The sequence below is a fragment of the Adiantum capillus-veneris genome, chromosome 4 (genome assembly GCF_014529385.1).
Source record: "Adiantum capillus-veneris isolate H3 chromosome 4, ASM1452938v2, whole genome shotgun sequence".
Taxonomy (NCBI): domain Eukaryota; kingdom Viridiplantae; phylum Streptophyta; class Polypodiopsida; order Polypodiales; family Pteridaceae; genus Adiantum; species Adiantum capillus-veneris.
In genome coordinates, this window is record NC_140934.1 from 156,406,687 (window position 1) to 156,426,054 (window position 19,368).

The 19,368-nt window shown below is 40.2% G+C and overlaps 1 pseudogene; it reads right to left on the reverse strand.

The window, feature by feature from the left end:
* Positions 1 to 12,769: 12,769 nt before the first annotated feature.
* Positions 12,770 to 13,188, reverse strand: LOC147460197 (uncharacterized; annotated as a pseudogene).
* Between the last annotated feature and the right edge of the window lie 6,180 nt (positions 13,189 to 19,368).

A 19,368-nucleotide genomic window follows, 5' to 3' on the forward strand; every position in this document is an offset into this window, starting at 1 on the left:
CTTTTGCAATTTCATTTTCATATTGCTCACATTGATGGCAAGCATAATCAAGTATCCGATGCACTCTAAAGACGACCGAGAGTGAATGTGGTTTCCATAGCAACTCACAATGATCTATCTTCTATGATAGATGATCTATCTTCTATCTTCTATGATAGATGAGTACGCTATTGATCTCGATTTTAGAGATTTGATTTCAGCCCTTGCACTAGGGAAGAAAGAAGAACCATTTACCCTAAAAGATGCTTATCTTCTCCATGGCAATAGACTATGCATTACTAACTCACTATGTGAGAAAGTAATGTATGAATCTCATGCCCCTCCTTATGCGGGGCATAGAGGGATTCAATCTACCACAAAAGGGATGGAAACATATTTCCATTTTCCTGCCATGAAAGCAAACATACAAGAGTATGTTTCAAAATGTGTGGTATGCCAAAAGACAAAGTTTAATAGAGGGAAGCAGCCTGGATTGCTTCAACCCTTGCCAATCCCCAATTGACAGTGGGAGAGCATATCCATGGATTTTATCTTTGGATTGCCCAAGTCTATCCATGGAAATGTAGGAATATGGACGATAGTAGACAGGTTTAGCAAACAAGCACATTTCATACATGTCAAAAAGACTATCAAAGCCCATCAAATGGCAACCCTCTTTATATCACAAATCTTCAAGTACCATGGCTTGCCAGTGTCCGTAGTGTTGGATAGAGATCGAGAATGAGAAGTAATTTTTGGGGTCTCTTTGAGAATTTAGGTACAAAGCTAAACTTCTCTTTGGACTATCATCCCCAAACGGATGGCCAAAGTGAAATAGATATCCTAACCATTCTTGATCTACTAAAAGCTTATGTCATAGAAGTAGATCAAAGTCCCAATGGGAGAAGTACTTACCCTTAGTGGAGTATGCTTATATTAACATTGTACATGCTTCCACGGGAAAAGCACCTTTTAAGGTGATAGAGGGAAGATATAAACCCTTGCTACTCAAGGTACATGGGAAGATCTTTGTTGTAGATGAATATAGCCGAGGTCTGCAAGAATCTTTCCAAAAGATTGGATGCTATATCCACAGCAAAGGCAAAAGGTTGTTGCTGATAAGCACAGAAGAGCCCTAGCCTTTAAACAAAATGATTGGGTCTTTCTTAAGTTTCCCAAGGCTCAATTAAGGCACACAATGGGCAAGAATCCTACGGGACACTAGAAGTACTATGCTAAGTTAGCAGAAAGGTACTATGGTCCCTTCCAGATTCTTAGACCAATCAATGAGATGGCCTATCAACTCAAGTTTCCTAGCCATTGACTCATACACAATGCTTTCCATGTAAGCCTACTAAAGCCTTACAAAGGAGAGACACCTCAAGAAGCAATTGTTGAAGACCTGTCGGAGATCGAGGACCAAGAAGAGGTGTTGCAGTTTGAGTCCATTCTCTCTGACACAAAGACAAGGTATTACGAGGTGGTAAGACTATCCAACGATATCTTATCAAGTTTAAAAATTATCCTTTTGAAGATGCTAGATGGATGCAAGACATACCATTAAAGGATAACCTAAACCTTGTCAATGCTTACAATGATTCCCTAGAGTAAGCAAATGTAATTATGTATAAATGAACAAAGTTTTTGTCTCATAAGACTCTCTTAATGTTTCTTTATTGTGCACAAATTTTAATAAGTATGCATGCTTAGGATCATGTTTGTGGAGATGACGTCTCCCGAACACCAAGTAAAGCTTGTCACTCTACTATGGAAGATTGATACAAACTATTGTGCAGACATACTTGCAGCAGCTAACACTTTCAAGCACCAAATGGACTAGTCACCATTTTGGGAAGATGTCGTAGGGTAAAATAGGGGTCCTCTATCCGCTAGCAAACAGACTAATGACTAGGCTTTATCTTCTCTACCTCAGACTCGAGGATGATTATGATTTCAAGAGATAGGTAATGTCATAAAAACTAATATCTAATACTCCCAAATGATTTTCTCATGTTAAACTGATCATTTGATGTGGGGAAGTACCAGGGAGTAAAAGCTAGAATATTGGTAAGGCTGCCAGATCAGTCTCTGTTAGGGATCCGAAGGAGGGAAAATAGGGATCCAAAGGGGGACAGCCTGCAAAAGAGCAATGTCCTTCAATGGGGCTTAAAAGACAAAAGGTTCAACTCCATTAAGAATTCCATAGGCTAAGGTTCCAAAAATTAAATCTTTTATCCAATGGCCAAAGCAAGGGGAAATTGGATGGTCATGGGAAGATTAAAAAGTCTTCCCACATCCCTAGGAAGGAGGGGACGAGCCCATATTGTAGGGGATGAGAGAGAAACACTCTCTCTCTCTCTCTCTCTCTCTCTCTCTCTCTCTCTCTCTCTCTCTCTCTCTCTCTCTTCAAGGCTCCCCCTTTACACAAAGGGAATACTTGACACATATCAAGCTCCTAGACCAAATCCTCTCAAATCCTATTGGATGGCCATAGAGGTGGACCAATGAGAATTAAGCTAGAGTAAATTTAGTCTAATCAATTTGAAAATGCTTGATAAAAGAACCAATAGAAATTAAGCTCCCTAGAAGACTATTGGATAGTCTACCAATGGGTCCAATGAGCATCCAATAGCCCAATGGCTTGCCTGATTCCTATTGGCCAAAAGACAAAAAGGTCCAATGAGAGTTTAGATGAATTATTTAAATACCTAAAGACCTCACAAAAGGGGAAAGGGGGAGACTTGTCAAAAGGCTATCAGCTATGCTTCTAATTTGTGATTGGCTAAGCTTTACAGGAGCCAATGGGAGGCCAACATGAGCATTTAGCAAGAGGGGTCGAGCAAGATGAGAGAAGGGGCTATATTTTACTCTAACACAATGCTACACACACACACACACACACACACACACACACACACACACACACACACACACACACACACACACACACACACACACACATACACACAACTCATGTGTGCAAGAAGAACTCCATCTCCTTCTCCAAGCATTGAGAAGTAGAGGCCTACACCAACAACTCTTGGTTATGGAATGCAAATCCAACCAAGATCCAAGATTCAATGGCATGCTCATCTCCTCTACCATGCTAATTACTAAGCTAAGCTATGCTATTAGAGTGATTATGTGAGGAGAATACTTATTTCTAGTAAGATACCTCTTCTTCCTCTCAATCTATCCTCATTCCCCACTTTCTCAATTAAGTACTCTCTCTATGCTCATTAGGAACTTGTTCAAATGAAATGCTCACTATGTTATCAATTTTTGCTACACACAAGTTATTAGTGCATTAAATGTTACACATTTTCTCAATGACATGATTGATTATCTGTTGCATGAATTTATGGTATTCATTCTAAATCATCTCTCAACCACCCTTAGGCCAATAGACAAGCCAAGAGAACCAACAAAGTATTGTGCAGAGTGCTCACAAAGATTGTCAATGAATCTAGAACGGGCTGGGAACATAAGTTACATTCAGCCTTATGGGCATATTGTGTAGGTACAATATTTTTAAAACACCACAAAAAACAACGCCTTTCAACTTAGTGTTTGGGATAAAAACAACCAAATCTTGATGCAGTCTCCAAGAAAAGCCTCAAATAAATCACTAAAGTACAACCCAAGCATCTCTTGGCCGCACAAAGGATAATCACAAAACCAATCATTAAGGACAGGACATTACAGCTTCAACAACTTATGCTGGGTAAAAGTGCAAATGTTAAAACCTCGCCAACAAAAACCATTAAACAATTGAGTTAGTACCCACATATTGTGTTACCCAATGCAACTCTTATATAAGCATAATAGGGCCACTCACATGGCCTTGCGTAGACACGTCATTTTTGCCCCTACACGTAGCACCAACCTTCATCCACGGCAACTCAAAATGGGAAGGAGGGAGTAACAATGGCTAGAGCAGCTAGATTAAAAAAAATCAAGATACTAGGCTACAAGATGTTGAGAGATTATGTGTACAGTGTATAAAGTGTGTTTGATACTTTTTTTTTGAAAACTTTCATCATATTTTTACTCGTATCTGGAAAGTATTGAGCCATATCGACGAGTTTTGACGAAAGAGATATTTAGAGTGGGAGTATGTACATACAAGTGTGCCAAATACTTTGGCAAATTTTTTGGCCAGATAATAATAATTTTGAGTGATTTTCTTTCTTTTTTGACCTAATGATGATCAACAATTAATAAACAAAGCCATGAATTTCAAATTCAAGATCTAAAAGAACCCACAAAGCAAGAGCTTTGAGCATGAAAAATTCGGAATGATTTGGATTCAGGGCTAACTTAAAATGGTCCGGAATTGCTAAATCGGGAGAATATAACGACTAGAAGTCCAAACGACGAGCGTTTTGAGTCACAGGTGGTATGGAATGAGAAAAGTGGGCAAAGAAGGTAAGTATCTACATTGCATTCAGGGTAAGCCAGACACATATAGTCAAATTGCACAAGACAAACTCATTTGCATTCTGTTAGTTCAGAGAGAGAGATAGAGAGTTTGTGTTACCTATAGTACTTTGTAGCAGTTCTACCTACTATAGCCACACCGGACACTCACACTTCACCAGATTGGTCAGTTATGATCCTCTTCATCTCTAGAACATTTGTGAACTGCCAAAAAAACCCGACAAGTGCACCAAAAAAAGAATCAAACAGAGCAAAAACGAGATTTGTGCAAACTGTCAAAGGATGTTTGGGATGGGTAGACAGGTCCAAATTTAAAGATAAGTGCAAAGGAAATTTCCAATCACTGAGCAGCATCAAGCCATGCATTTACAATTTTCAGAGGGGGTGGGACGTGGATTGTGATCCATGTCTCCCCAACTCAATTTGCAATAAAACGGTATGCCAAATACTGCCTTGAAAAGCACTTATAACCTATAGCAATCACAAGAGAAAATGTTTTTGGACATGGATCGTGGTCCCCCAACATGCCAGAAATGGAAAATTTATGTCCACACAGTTTGAAATTGCCTTGGGAAATTAGCCCTCAAAATTTGGGGTGAAATGGACTTAAAAATCACCAAAAACCAAGCCAAATAGGAAAGTCAGTCTAAAAATGGTCATTTTGGCCCATAATGGCCGACACCTATATACTAGAAAATTTGGTGGAAGCGAGTCTCAAGAATAGTGACAAAACAAGACCTACATGATTGGTGGACCAATGTTAACAAGAATCACATACCAAGCATCGGTGATGATTGACGAGCTACCCCGAGCCAAATTGCAATTTTATTTACTACACAAGTCCAAGTTTGGTGTTAGACTAGTGGCAAGACCTTTGTAAAATCCCCAATTTTTGAGTCTCTTCTACAAATAACAAAAATAGGTTTCAATATCTATTTTGCCAAATTTTTGACTTAAGATGCTTGATTGATAGTATTGGAAGGTTCTAAAGTAAAAAGCAAGGTCATTTCCATGTTCCAGTAGGTTAAACGGACGTTTGGTTCAGCTTTGGAAAAATCCACTATTTTTAGATTTTTCATGCTTTTAGGTGCTTTTTTGCAAAAAGCAAGGTTGGATCCTTAATCTACGTATTCTAGGGAAGCTATGATTCAATTTTGTAAAATCTATTTTTGAGTGTTTTTCACTCTATTTTTTAGTTTTTCATGAAGTTTTAGTGTTTTTTTTGTGAAAAGCGAGTCCGCTTTCTCATTCCAATGGACGAGGGGAACCCGTGGTTCAATTTTAGAAAAAAATGTTTTTTTTTGCTTTTTATGCTATTTTTAGTTTTTCGTGCTTTTTGGTGTTTCTGAAAAGCAATGTGCTTTTTATGATGACCTTAACATAAAAATATTGATTTTAGTCTCCGTCGGATTTAAAAATGATCACCCGAAGCAAAAACGGGACTAGACGGATTTTTTATGGGAATTATTTTTATAAAAAACGATACCATAAATACGCCGGTGCAGTTCGAGAAATTCATAATTGTGTTGGGGTATTACGGTGCGGCATAGTCTAGCTACGGTTTCCATTAGTTGGCTAGATACTACTCAGATGGCCAATTTTGCTGAAAAAATTGAATGGTAAGTGGGGAAGTTGACCACCAAAAGCTGTGCCATGTTTTTAGAAAAGACTGAATTTTCCCAAAAGCGAGAGGCTATTCCAAGCAAAAATCTAGCGTTATCTATAGCTTGGGCATTTCTCTGAGCAGCTGTGCAGAACCTATAAATTGGCATAGAGTGCTCAGATTTTAGTGCCGTCTGTTGCATCTACTATCGCAAGGCTATACGTATCTATTAGTGGTGCAAGCTCTTCATCACCATCTCCATAAGATTTGCTCTCTCTCTCTCTCAGGACACTCTCTCTCTACTTGCTTATTATCTTCTCTCTCGTTTCACGGTGTACACGCTCTCCGAAAGCTTTCGTGGCGGATACCTCTACGTACCTCTCATCACCGCTCTCTTCCAGAAAAGAAGGAAGCCTTTCAACATCCCCTAATCGATTCTAAAGCACGGTGAGAAGTTCTAAACTCCATAGTCATCATCTCTCTCTCTCTCTCTCTATGTCATTTTTTTGAGTAGTCACCCTCTTTTGGTGATTGTTTTTTCGCATACGAGTGCATGTATGGATCAAAAGAGTATGTACGTAGTTACCCCATGATTATTTCATCATGTTTAACACACTGATTTATGCACATGATGCGTTTATGGTCACATGGGTGCATAAAAAGCGCTTTTTGTTTCACATCATAGAGGAGGTAGGAACATTTTTTTGGTCATAAATCACAAACCGCTATGAATCAGCCTGAACCCTTTATACCAAAGATAAAACACATCATTAAGAATATTTTTTCTCTTAGGTGTCATGTGAAAAACACTCATGAGCTAAGAGATATGGTAAAAAAACAGCTTGCTGCCCACTGCACAACCAAAATTTTGGACTCCACACTCCTTGCAGAACCACTATATAGATTCATTGGATGGGCAAACCCACTTAACCAATTGAAAAGCTTGATGAACCTTGATAAATGAATTTAGGTCTCCGTTATCACCTCAAAAATGCGAGTTATCAGTTACTCTATAACCGGTTTTACCTACATGCGTAGGGGTGCTACCTAGGGGGGGTACCATATGATGTCGTGAGTTGTCATAAAATCTAATATTTAATCAAACTAAATGGTTTTCCCATATTAGACTGATCATTTAATGTGGAAGAATAAATGGGAACAAGGGTTAGAATATAGACATGTGCTTATGGATCTGTCTCAACACGAGGCCAAGGTTAAAAGGGGTCCAAATGAAAGATGGTATGTTAAAGAGAAATGCTACCTAATGGAGCTCAAATACCATGGTTTAGCTTCATTGAAGACCTCCAAAAGTTAGCGTTCAAAATTCCTTTGACTTTAGGAAAGTTAGGGCTGACCTTGAGGTGGGAATCCTACCCAAGCATGAGGTGCTTATTGGTTTGCTAAGTGTTAGTGGGAACCTTATCCAAAAGCTTGAGTTGTTTCTCACATGCTTAAATGACTAAAGTCCTTGAAGTATTCAATTTCAACCAGATAACTTAATTATCATAAAAGACACACGTTCAAATGATCCTCCATATATGTGGCTCTCATGATGTGTTTGAATTCTATTGGTTAATTTTAAAGGGGTCCAATGGTAATTTAGATACAAGTTCTTTCTCTCAAAGAGGAAAAAGAAGACACAAGTCCAAATGAAATAATAAAATAATACGAGAGAGAGAGAGAGAGAGAGAGAGAGAGAGAGAGAGAGGTGGACCAAGCATGAGGGGAGGGTATACTCTCCCACACACACACACACACACACATTCTCTCATTGTGTGGAGTGCAAAGTGCAAGACCTCCATCTCCTTCTCCAAGCTTGTTGAGAAGTGGAGAGCGTACACCAACACTCTTGGCTATGAAATGCAAATCGAACCAAGAGCCATGCTCCAATGCTTACACTTGCCATCTTCTTCATCCTCATTACTATGATATTATGCTATGCTAAGAAAGAAGAGTAATGATAAGTGAGGAACTATTTCTTTCTCCTATGGATGATTCTGCTTCCTCTTGCCTACCCTCATTCCCCGCTAGCTCTCTCCACCTTCAAAGGTGTTTGAGGCCTTGGGACTGAGGCTTGGGATAGTTAATGCTTTTTGCAAATTTTATGTTAAGCTCGTGATGCATATATGAAGCTTTCCATCTAAATAGCATCATCAAGGTCACAAGTAACACAAAGATTGTATTGTAACAAGTCTCTCTTGATGGGAGAATCTATAATACAAACGCCTTTTGGAGGGGGGACCGTAAATCCGGTCCTCAACTATTGTCATGTTCTCTAATATTCTCTCTCGCTTCCAAAAGTATTGTTCATGCCAAGTTAATTAAGTACTATGTTCATGTTGCTACCATCAATTAAGTTCACTCTCTATGTTCTCAAAGTAAAAATGCTCACTCTAATTCTCTTAATTTTACTATTCCTCAAAGTTCATAGGCCATTTCCATTACATTGTTATCATAGTATTTGGTTTCTCTTTTCTTGCTTAAGAAGAGAGGTCCTTAAGTAGCCTATTAATGGTTGGTTTTGTTAATTATATTAGGGTAAGTGGGACTGGGATCTATTATCGGTTTTGTTGAGCCCACTATGTGGGATATGGTGCACACCTCGGGAGATTTGGTCTTAATAATGGGGTCTTTTTAGACTTTACCATTATTGAGCAATAAGAAGTCCAAAAGGAGCTATCCCTCGGCAATTCTGCTATGTTAGACCCACCCCACTACTCTCTATAATTAACCAATTCAAGCCATGGGTGTAGATACTTAAGTGTTTATTTTCAAAGGCTAAGAGGAGTAGCAACTAAGGTGTTGAGTTGCCAAAGAATACAATAAGTAGACACATAAGTATGATTAGCATGGATGACCATTACCAAGAGAGTAGAATGAACATTGATGAAGGTGCTAATGATGATGCCTGTATTATTGTCCTTCTCTCACTCTTTTAAACATCATCCTACTCTGACAAACACTCTGACATTCACAAAATTCCACCATTGCTACAAACTTCAGTACCGACTTACAAATAGACTTTGAAAATACTCATTGCTTCCTTTATGCATTCAGAATAAGACATTGACGAGAATACAGAACGAGAGAAAAGACAACAGTGTTGACCAAACATTTGTCATTCCCTTAATCCCACAGGAATCTGCCATTACATCTTCTTCCACATCGTAACTGAAAAACTGCTTATTGCTGAACACTTCTTGACATAAATAAAACATCCGTACACTTAAGATCCCAAAAGACTCACCCCATATTAAGGTTCATTACATAGTCACTTTTAAATTCAAAATCCTACTTCGCCGAGGTGTAGCCTTTACACTTGGCACAACCCGGTGGCTTGAGTCATAGGCTGACCTCGGACCCATGATCCCTTGATCCATGTTCAACCACTTTGACTTTCTGCATCCAGTCCCTACTTCTGCTTCACTGCAACAACTGCATCCTCTACCACAGGTAACTGTACTATTGATAGCCGTTTTTCGGCTCTCTGTGATTGCCATAGTGAGTTACCCCCCCCTATCAAATCACTCAAACACTGTGGTTACCCTCACCTTTTCACTGTATATAGGTGCGTGTGAGTTAGGGGACTTTTCCCATATCTCCTTACTGAAATAAAAAACCCTCAATTAGCTAGTCATTGGGCTAGTTGAGCCAAAAAAAATAAAAAATATAAAAAATATAAGTATATTATGGCCCATGCGTATGTAAATATTTTTTTGTATATAGGGCCTAAATAAAAGATTTTTTCATAATTATTTTGGTATTTATTTAAATATTTCTACCTAGGTGTGTGTTATTTATGCTCTGTACATTGCCTCACCATTACCACAATTTTTCTTACCATTTTGCATACTCTTTATTCCATATAAAAATAATCTCATGCAAGCTTCTCTTATTTTTGGTGTAACTCCACCCTAACAAAAATCCAAAAAAACTAGTTTTATTTATGTGTATATTTTTTCACTATTGTGATTTTTCCCTTCCTACATCTACTTTGTTTTTTTTCTAAAAAATTAGAACACCAAGAATATTTATCTTTTTATGGTAGCCTCATAATGAGAGAGATTTCTTTTGACCCCTTTATATTTTTTCCACTTATATTATTTATATTTGACATGTACATATATTTTTTAGACCCCTCAATATTTGATTTTCTTAGTTGTACTATTCACTTATATCATGCTCTCAACAATATCTTCAATTATAGACCTACCAAATAAGGTCAAGGGTAGGTGGCATGCATACATGCACTATGGAGGGCTCACACTTGGAGGTACTCAAAAGAATCATCCAAAGGACCCCACAAGGACCTTGTGCAGTGGAAAAAAACGGTCCGTTTTGCTGAATTTTTAAAGTTCACTTGCTCTCCGAATTTGAAAAGGTGATACAAAAAAAAGTTGTAGCTCGTGGGCTGAACTTTTGCCTCAAATTTTTTCATATTTTTTTGAGCTACGAGGTGTGAGCTATGATTTTATTAGTGGACCCCAGTTTTCCCATGCTATGCAGCCACACTCTCTCTTCCACTTTATCATTTTCCTCTTTCACACACACTTCTCCACTCATCATCCCCACCTCTCTCACCACTCCTCTCTGCACCCTACTCACCTTCTCCTCAACCTTGAAGAATAAGAGAAACCATGGTGAACTCATACCTCCCACACACAATTCCATTCCAAAATTGACCACCTAGTCTCATTTTTCCTCCTCCAATTTACCCATATCTATCAAAAAAACCACAAAATTCAGCCTCTTCTCTTAAAAGACAGCATCATGGTGGTTGATTACTCAGCTTCAATTACCTTGTCTCTCAAGGAAGGTCAAGAGTGGAGAAAAAATGTACCGCCAAAGCTAGTGGACCGTCAACAAGCGTCAAAAATTGGCCCTACTCAAGACACTTGGAGCATCAACCTTGTAAGAAATCCACCTTTTCTTACCTCTTAAGAGTTTTTCTTCCTTATTTGTATCCTACATGGATACTCCCATTGTAAATATCCAATTCCATTTGTAAATTAATACTAACTCTACTAACACTAACCCACTATGAAAAGTCCTATCACCTCCATTTCTCTCCTCTCTCTTTCCCCACCAACTTTTTGATAATTCCAAGCAAAAGAAATTAGATAAATTGCTGAAAATCTAACCCAACCATGGTTAGAGGAGTAACCCTAGACTTCAAAATTGCTATAAAAGGAGGGTGTAGCTAGCACAAAAGGGGAGCCATAAGCAAGAGCACTATGCTATAGCTTGAGAAGCCAAGCTCAACCTCTCTAGAAGGAGCTCTTGAGTGGAAGCTCATTGTCTTATGCATGTGCATGTGTTGTAATAGGGGATTAGCAAGGGAACTCTATGCCATTTGTAAGAGAGAGAGTGTTCATTCAATTGAGAGTAGGAAATCTATCATTTCTCCTACTAGTGTAAGCCCAACATTTGCTGAATCAAGGAGGGTGGATTTGGACTAAGCTTGGATACTTTGTCTCCCTTCCAACGTGAGGTAATGGAAAACAATGATGCGTAAGTGTCTTGGTGTTTTTTTTTGTTAAGTTCCTGATAGCTTGTCTCGGGTGTTGTCATCAATCTAGCCATAAATCCCACATACTGTAAGAGGGCGACAGGGTGGAGAGGACTCCCCTGGCCTTAAGACAGTGATTGGGGTGGTTTTTCTTGTGATGCGTTGTGGTGAAATTTACGCAAGCTATGTTGAACAAATACTAATCTCACTTTGATTTGTCATGACAGATTTGTAAGAAGGTATTAATGCAACAAGCACCCTCTCCCCTTTTTCTCTCTTTCTTACATATATAATTGTGTTTGCTTGATCATTGCCGATACGTTTCAAAGCAGCCAGAGCACTATCTCTCTCTCTCTCTCTCTCTCTCTCTCTCTCTCTCTCTCTCTCTCTCTCTCTCTCTCTCTCTCTCTCTCTCTCTCTCTCTCTCTCTCTCTCTCTAGGCGTCCTAGTTCGCATCCAAAACTAGGTGGTGCCCCAAATTTGTGTAGGGTTAGGTTGCGGGTTTGTGTGTGTGTTTGTTGTTTTTTCCAACCCCAACCCAATTGAGCAGCACGGGAGTCTTGAAGGGTGTCTAGAGGTTGCTCTTCTTGTTGCCCGCCCCGGACCGCCTCACTACCAACGGTTCTGCATCCACCTCAACCACTAGAAGTGAACCTTCTGCTACTGTCTCCATGCTACCCTCAGGTTGTTCCTGCTCATTTGCAGCTTGTGGTTTCTTTTCAACACTAGTTTGCTGCTCCATCAGCTACTTGTGGATTGATTCCAATTGCATTTCCAACTCAGCATTCCGCTCACGCATCACGACATTCTCCTTACGGACCTTATTCTCTCCAACAGCTTCAAACCATGACTTGTACCTATCAATCGGCTTTGCCATGTGCTCTTGAAAAACACCTGCTGCTTGGTGCCACAATTCCTTGGTGTAATCAAACACCTCTTTCCTCAAAAAATCCACATTTGCATCAGAGATCAAAACCCCTATGACACCCTGTCCATCCAAAGTGGCCCTCTCCAAATCCACCAATGGAGTTAACCTATTCATTAAGAAATTTTTATCTGCAATAAGATGTGCAATCTTATCCTCCACTTCATGTAACTGATTCTCTCTGGCCTCCTTAAGCCCATCAACCCATATATGAAACTCTTGTGCAGTTCCTGCCATCTCAGAAATCCGATTATGCATATCCGTACTGACCCGAGCTAACTCCTCCTGTAATAATGTCTTCTCCTTCAATACTTCATCCACCCGGCTCTGCAGCTAACCGACTTCACACTCCAAGCTATCAATGCGTTCCCCCTCTGCCTTTTGCATCTCTAGGGTCAGGATCATAGCCTCTTCATTACAGAAAAACCGATTCAAGTCCGATAGACTCTGAACAACATCTTGAACCGAGAACACCCCATCCACTTTAACACTTGCAGGTTTAGCAAAAGGGGTTGTTTTAAAGGCCCGTGTCAGCGGGGTCTGTTCCCTTGAACCCTCACGAGCTTTCCGCGTAAACAGAGTTATAGTACGGCTCTTGGTGTCAACCTTTTGCAATCCTGTCCTAGAAGGGAAAAGAGTGACCTTCCCTAAGGACTACACCTTTTCATCTGTGCCAGCTGCTAACTTACTTCCTTGGCCCAATGCAGCTTTAAGTCTGTATCCACTAGGCATATCACAATCCAACTTTCGACACTTTGCTTTCCCCAAACTCTGCATATCTGGACTCTTAACGAATCTTGGTGGTGCGGGTGTGAGAGGTACCTGCAGCACATAGGAGAAAATTGCCTGCAAGTAAGGAGCTACCTTGGAAACAGACGGTGACCTCCTTTTATCCCTTGGCTGTGAAAGCTGCATCCTGTCAAAAATGAAGGATGCCCAATCCACCTTCTGCCCTCGCTCTGCATGATGAATTGGAGCAAACGCCTCTTTGGACATATATGCGGTTTTTTCTAGCAAAAAAACCCTATCCAAATACCACAATAGGTGAGTACCGCAGAGTTTGCCACAATTCCGCACCATATAATAAGATCTACTGCCTTTGGGCTGCCCTAATTCGGACCTCATCATTGCATCCGTCACCTTCTTTTCCTTGTACAACGGGTTGTGAGAAACCTTGAAAACCTCGGCCACCAACATTGGGGAAATATCCTTTCCCTCCATAATACAGCCAGCATTTTCCCTAAGGTGGCAAAGCTGCGACTTTGCAAATTCATTCTTCTCCCAAAGAGCCCATGGTAAGCATGCATATTCATAAAGACCAACCCGGCGCAGCCATACCTCAGTATCACGATCATGAACATCAAACATCTCGTCGACCTCCATCTCCTCCACAACATCATCTCCACCGGATTCTGCCCCCTCAATGTCCTCCACGCCCTGAATACTTTCTCTGCGGGGACGTAACAACTCCTCCATGGCCATCTTCATTGAACATGTCTGCGTCATCTCTTCCTCACCTAGCTCCTACTGTTTAGGCGCTGCTGATTTTCTGAAGCTTTCAAAAGACATGGCATCATAGGCGATAGGAAACGCATGCATAGTGGTAAAACACCTTTTGATGACGAACGCAGAATACATGCATGCAAAATGAGTGTGGCCTTTCACTTCAAATCGGGCACTGACCACCCCATGATGGTCCTTATTCTAAAAGTGCGTGTTAATTCCCCGCACACATGTGGTGATTGGACCACTCACTTCAAGGGAATCTCTCTTAAAAACCTTCCGTGTCACAAACTGGTGACCTCCTTGATGACATAACCCCTGGACAATACCGTCCAAGGCAATTCCGCTGCGGATATTTTCCAATTCCGCACTTTTGCCAAAACAAATTCCAACAACCTTTTGCAACCTGAACCCACTGTTGGACACTGTATGGCGGTCTGTACTCCCCAAAGAGTCCGCCTTGAACTCCAACATTGGTTGTACCTATTTCACTCCAATTTCCTCAGCCTTGTTTACCATCCATCTGGGAATCTTAGGGACCTTGCCATATAATTTCTTCATCCAAAAACCATTAACCGGTTTCACAACAGGTGTACCAAAAACATCCCTCAATCTAAATGTTCCTTGGCCTAATTCTTCAACAATTTGAGAAGGCCCAAAGTATCTTAACTTCAGTTTTCCTGGGTGTGGTCCCAACTTGGAATTGTACAACATCACCCAATCACCCTTCTCAAAAATTTTGAACTTAACCTGCCTTGTCATCCAAGCTTGTCTTCGCTTTTGTCCATTATCCGCTGCATATGCACTATGAATCCGATCCTCTTCCAACTTCAACAACACCCTCTGTCTATGCAACATTAAATCCTCAGGACTTATCCTATGTTGAACTGCCAACCTCAGACTTGGAATCACATACTCCATGGGAACAACAGCCTCAATCCCATAAACCAATTTGAAAGGTGTCATCCCTTTGGCAACCTTATATGCTGTTCGAAACGACCATAAAGCTGAATCCAATTTGTCATCCCAATCCTTTCTATTTTCTGAGACAATATTTTTTAGAATTCTCACTAGCACCTGTTTGTACTCTCAGCTTGACCATTAGCTTGTGGATGATATGGGGTGACTTCTTGTGCAAAATCATATGTGTAGCTGTCAACTCTACAATTACTGAATTCAGAAAACGCACACCTTGATCTGACACCAACTCAATGGGACATCCAAATCTCGTCATAATATTTGTATACAAAAATCTAGCAACACTTGCTGCTTTATTATCCCTCAAAGATACTCCTTCCACCCATTTGGTAGCATAGTCTGTTGCAACCAAAATGTATCTTGCTCCTATTCTGCTAGCTTTCGGTGAGATTGGCCCAACAAAATCTAATCCCCACTTTTGAAATGGTTCAAGAGGTAAAACTGGGTGATCCTGCATCCTATCCATTGAAGTAGGTTGTCCAATCTTTTGACATTGCAAACATCCCCTTGAAAACTAATGTGCATCCTTAAGCAACAATGGACACCACAAGCTAACTTGCATGATCTTTCTCCCTGTTATTTCTCCAGAAAAATGCCCTCCTGTTGTCCCATAATGGGCTTCTTGTAAAACCGCCTTCTGCTCCTCATCATGCACACATCTCCTGATGATCTGATCTGCTCCCTTTCTATACAATGCTCCAACAATAATCAGAAATGGCCTACTCCTCAATGCAAACTTCTTCCTTTCATCTGATGACATATTAGAAGGCAACACTCCATCTGTCAAAAAACTGTAACATTTGGTCATACCAATTGTCAAAATACTGCCCCTGTACAGAAAACAAATCCGCATCGGGCAACTGATCTGACACTCCTGGTGTCTCCTCAAAATGCTCCAATCTGCTAAGATAATCCGCCACTGCATGCTGATTTCCTGGTGTATGCAACACTGTATAATCAAAATACTACCCCTGTATAGAAAAAAAATTTGCATCGGGCAACTGATCTGACACTCCTAGTGTCTCCTCAAAATGCTCCAATCTGCTAAGATAATCCGCCACTGCATGCTGATTTACTGGTGTGTGCAACACTGTATTATCAAACTCCTGCAAAAAAAGCATCCATCGGGCAAGTCTACCCTCCAACTTTGGCTTCTTAACCAAGAAGATAAGTGCTTGATGGTCCACATGGAAGACCAATTTATTCCCCAACAAGTAATGTCGAAATTTCTCCAAAGCAAACTGCATCCCTAAAGCCTCACGCTCCGTAATAGTATAGTTCTTCTTAGCCGGTTTCAACATCCGACTTGCATAATATACTGGTCTGAACCATTGGCTGATATTTTCTTGCATCAGCACCGCTCTGACTGCAATATTCGATGCATCAACGAACACATGGAAAGGCAACTGCCAATCTAGAGGTTGAATAATAGGTAATACCACCAACATCTTTTTCAAACACTGAAACGCCTTTTCCTGAGCATCTCCCCTGATAAAATCAACATCCTTTTTTGTCAAATGAGCCAAAGGTGCACTGAAATCTGCCAAATACTGCAAACTCCGATTATGCCACTTGATCTGTCCCATGAACTTGGAAATCTCCTTCACATTAACACGTGCTACTGCCTTCTGAATTGCATTGATCTTGTCTGAATCTATGGAAATCCCTTCTGAAGAAATGATATTACCTAACAATTTCCCTCTTTGGATTGCAATTGCACACTTATATGGATTCAAAGACATCCAAAACAAACGGCACCTTTCTAAACATTTCCTCAAATATTCAAAATGGTTAATCTTCTCACCAAATACCGAAAAATCATCCATAAAAATCCTCATGAAATTCGTCAAATAGGGTTCAAATTTTTTAAATGCTGCTTTGGAGTAAGAAGGGGGTCCATTCTTCAATCCAAAACTCATCACTTTGTATGCAAAAGCTCCCCACTAAGTAATAAAATGTTGTCTTAGCTACATCCTCATCTGCCATCCGAATCTAGTTCTACCCTAAAAATCCATCAAGAAAACTGTACATCTCATGTCCTGCTACATCATCTAAGATTGAATCCACAAATGGTAATGGGAATGGATCTGCAATGGTTACTGCATTCAGCTTCCAGTAATCCACACAAACATGGATCTTCCCTGACTTCTTGGGAACCACCACTATAGGTGACAACCATTCTGCTTGATCAATTTGAACTATAAATCCCACTTGGAGAAGCTTGTCCAACTCCTCTTTAACCTCCTTAGCATAATTGGGGTTCATTCTATATCTCTGCTAAATTACTGGAACTTCATCCTCCCTCAAATTGATTCTGTGCTTATACACAGCCGGATCCATGCCCTTGAAATCAGAATAATCCCAAGCAAAAACATCAATAAACTCTGTCAACAACTGCTTCAATTCTTCCTTAAATGAATCATCCAAATGAACACTTATTTGGACAATTTTAGGGATCCCTTGAGATCCCAAATCAAGATCCTGCAATTCATCCTCCTTGACTCTGGAAACCTTCTCCATCAATTTATCATAAAGAAACTCTGCTCTCAGGATTGCCACCTTGGGTGCAATATCCCCTTCGGAATTATCCTGATCCTTTTCTGCACTATTGTGACCAATTTGTGACTCTTTCTCTGACTTCAGATCTGCATCTGCTGCTTCTAACTTATTAATTGACCTCTTCAACTCTCCCTACTTCACATACTTCTCTACAATCTTCACAACATCCACTTCAAACATTGGAACCACTTTAGGATTAGACTCTATAAAACATGCTTCCTCATCATCTTCAACTTCCTCAGCTAAGTTTATAGTCCGAGCCAACATTGGTTTCATCGATGTCAACAACGGCTTCTTGGAACTCATCGTTGACTTTTTGCCCTTTTTCAAAATGACCTCATTATTTTCTCAATCCTATTTAAGCTTTGTTGACTTAAACCATGGTCTAGCCAACAACATAGAATAAGCATGATCAGCATCTTGCATCTTCAACACCACAAAACTGGTAGTAAAAGACAATCCATGCACTTTAAGAGTTTGACGTCTCAACATTCCAATAGGCTGCACTCTATGCTGGTCTGCCATCCGCACTTGAAATGGTGCAGGCTCCAACTTTACATTTGTCAACTTCTGAAATTCAGTTTCCGATAGAATATTCACCCCCGATCCACCATCCAACATAGCTTTTGGAAACACACGGCCATCAAACTCGAGCCACACAGTTGGGATAGTGAAATCCAATCATGTGGATTGATTTGATAACTCCCAATTGATTCCGGCAATGCTTTTGAAGTCATGGAGACTTTTTGTCATCCTGGTTGTTGCAAAATAAAACCGATCTCAAAAAATTGGTACCAACGAAAGCAACTAATCCAATGTAAAGTGCATAGAAGTATTTGACGGTTCTTCAAACAATGCTGCTGACGGTTATTCAGAATTGACCACTTTTTGCATCGGCTTTTGCACCTTTTTAGAAATTGTCTGATTAGGACCCAACTTCTGAACTTCCTCTACTGCTTCGTCTCTTACATCTCTTTGCTCCTCCCAATCCAAAGGTGGTTTAAGATGTGCTTTGGAACGTGTAACTGCCAAGCTATCCAAATCTTCCCACACATCATTTGAAGGACTACATTCAAAAGGACAATCTACCAAAACCGTATTTGCTTCGTGATCTGGAAGAACCTCAACACCAACTAAATTGCTCTGAGCCTCTTCCTTTGTTGCTACCTATTGTGCGGGTGGTGTAGGAAGCTGTGGTACTTGCGCATTCCCTATTTGCAGATTCCACCCTGGTGGATTCCAATTTTGTGGTTGTTGCCACCCCTGTGGTGGCTGCTGCCAATTTTGCTGTTGATTCCAATTTCCTCCCCGTGGCCTAAAATTCTGATATCCTCCAAACCTTGGTCAAAATCCTTGATTGGAATTTCCTCGAAATGGTTGATTCTGATTAAAAGGTGGTCTCCACCCCGAGAATGGTTGCTGATTTCTCTACCATCACATATTATTAAATACCTTTTGTTGTCCACCTGTATCCAAAAAACCTCCACTGGCTTGTGCCAAATTTTGCTGAATCTTTTGTTGAATCCTCTCTGGGATTGGTCCTTGAAAATTTGGATTATACCAGCAATATTAGGTGTAACATGACCATCTTTTCCACAAATGTCACAATGGAGCTTCCTGCTAGATGAATCCGTCTTGACCCAACTCTTTCAATTTCTTCTCTACCATCATTTCCAATGTACTACTCTTAGACTGCCCTTTGGCCTTCTTCTTACCCTTCTTCTTATGCTTCCTCTTCTTGTCCTCCTTCTCTGAACCAGTATCTGAATCTGAACTCTCATCGGAGTCTGAATTGCTACTAAAACCGAGATTGGAATCTACGTCCATATCCGTATCGGAATCTGAATTGGAATCTGACTCATCCTCACTACT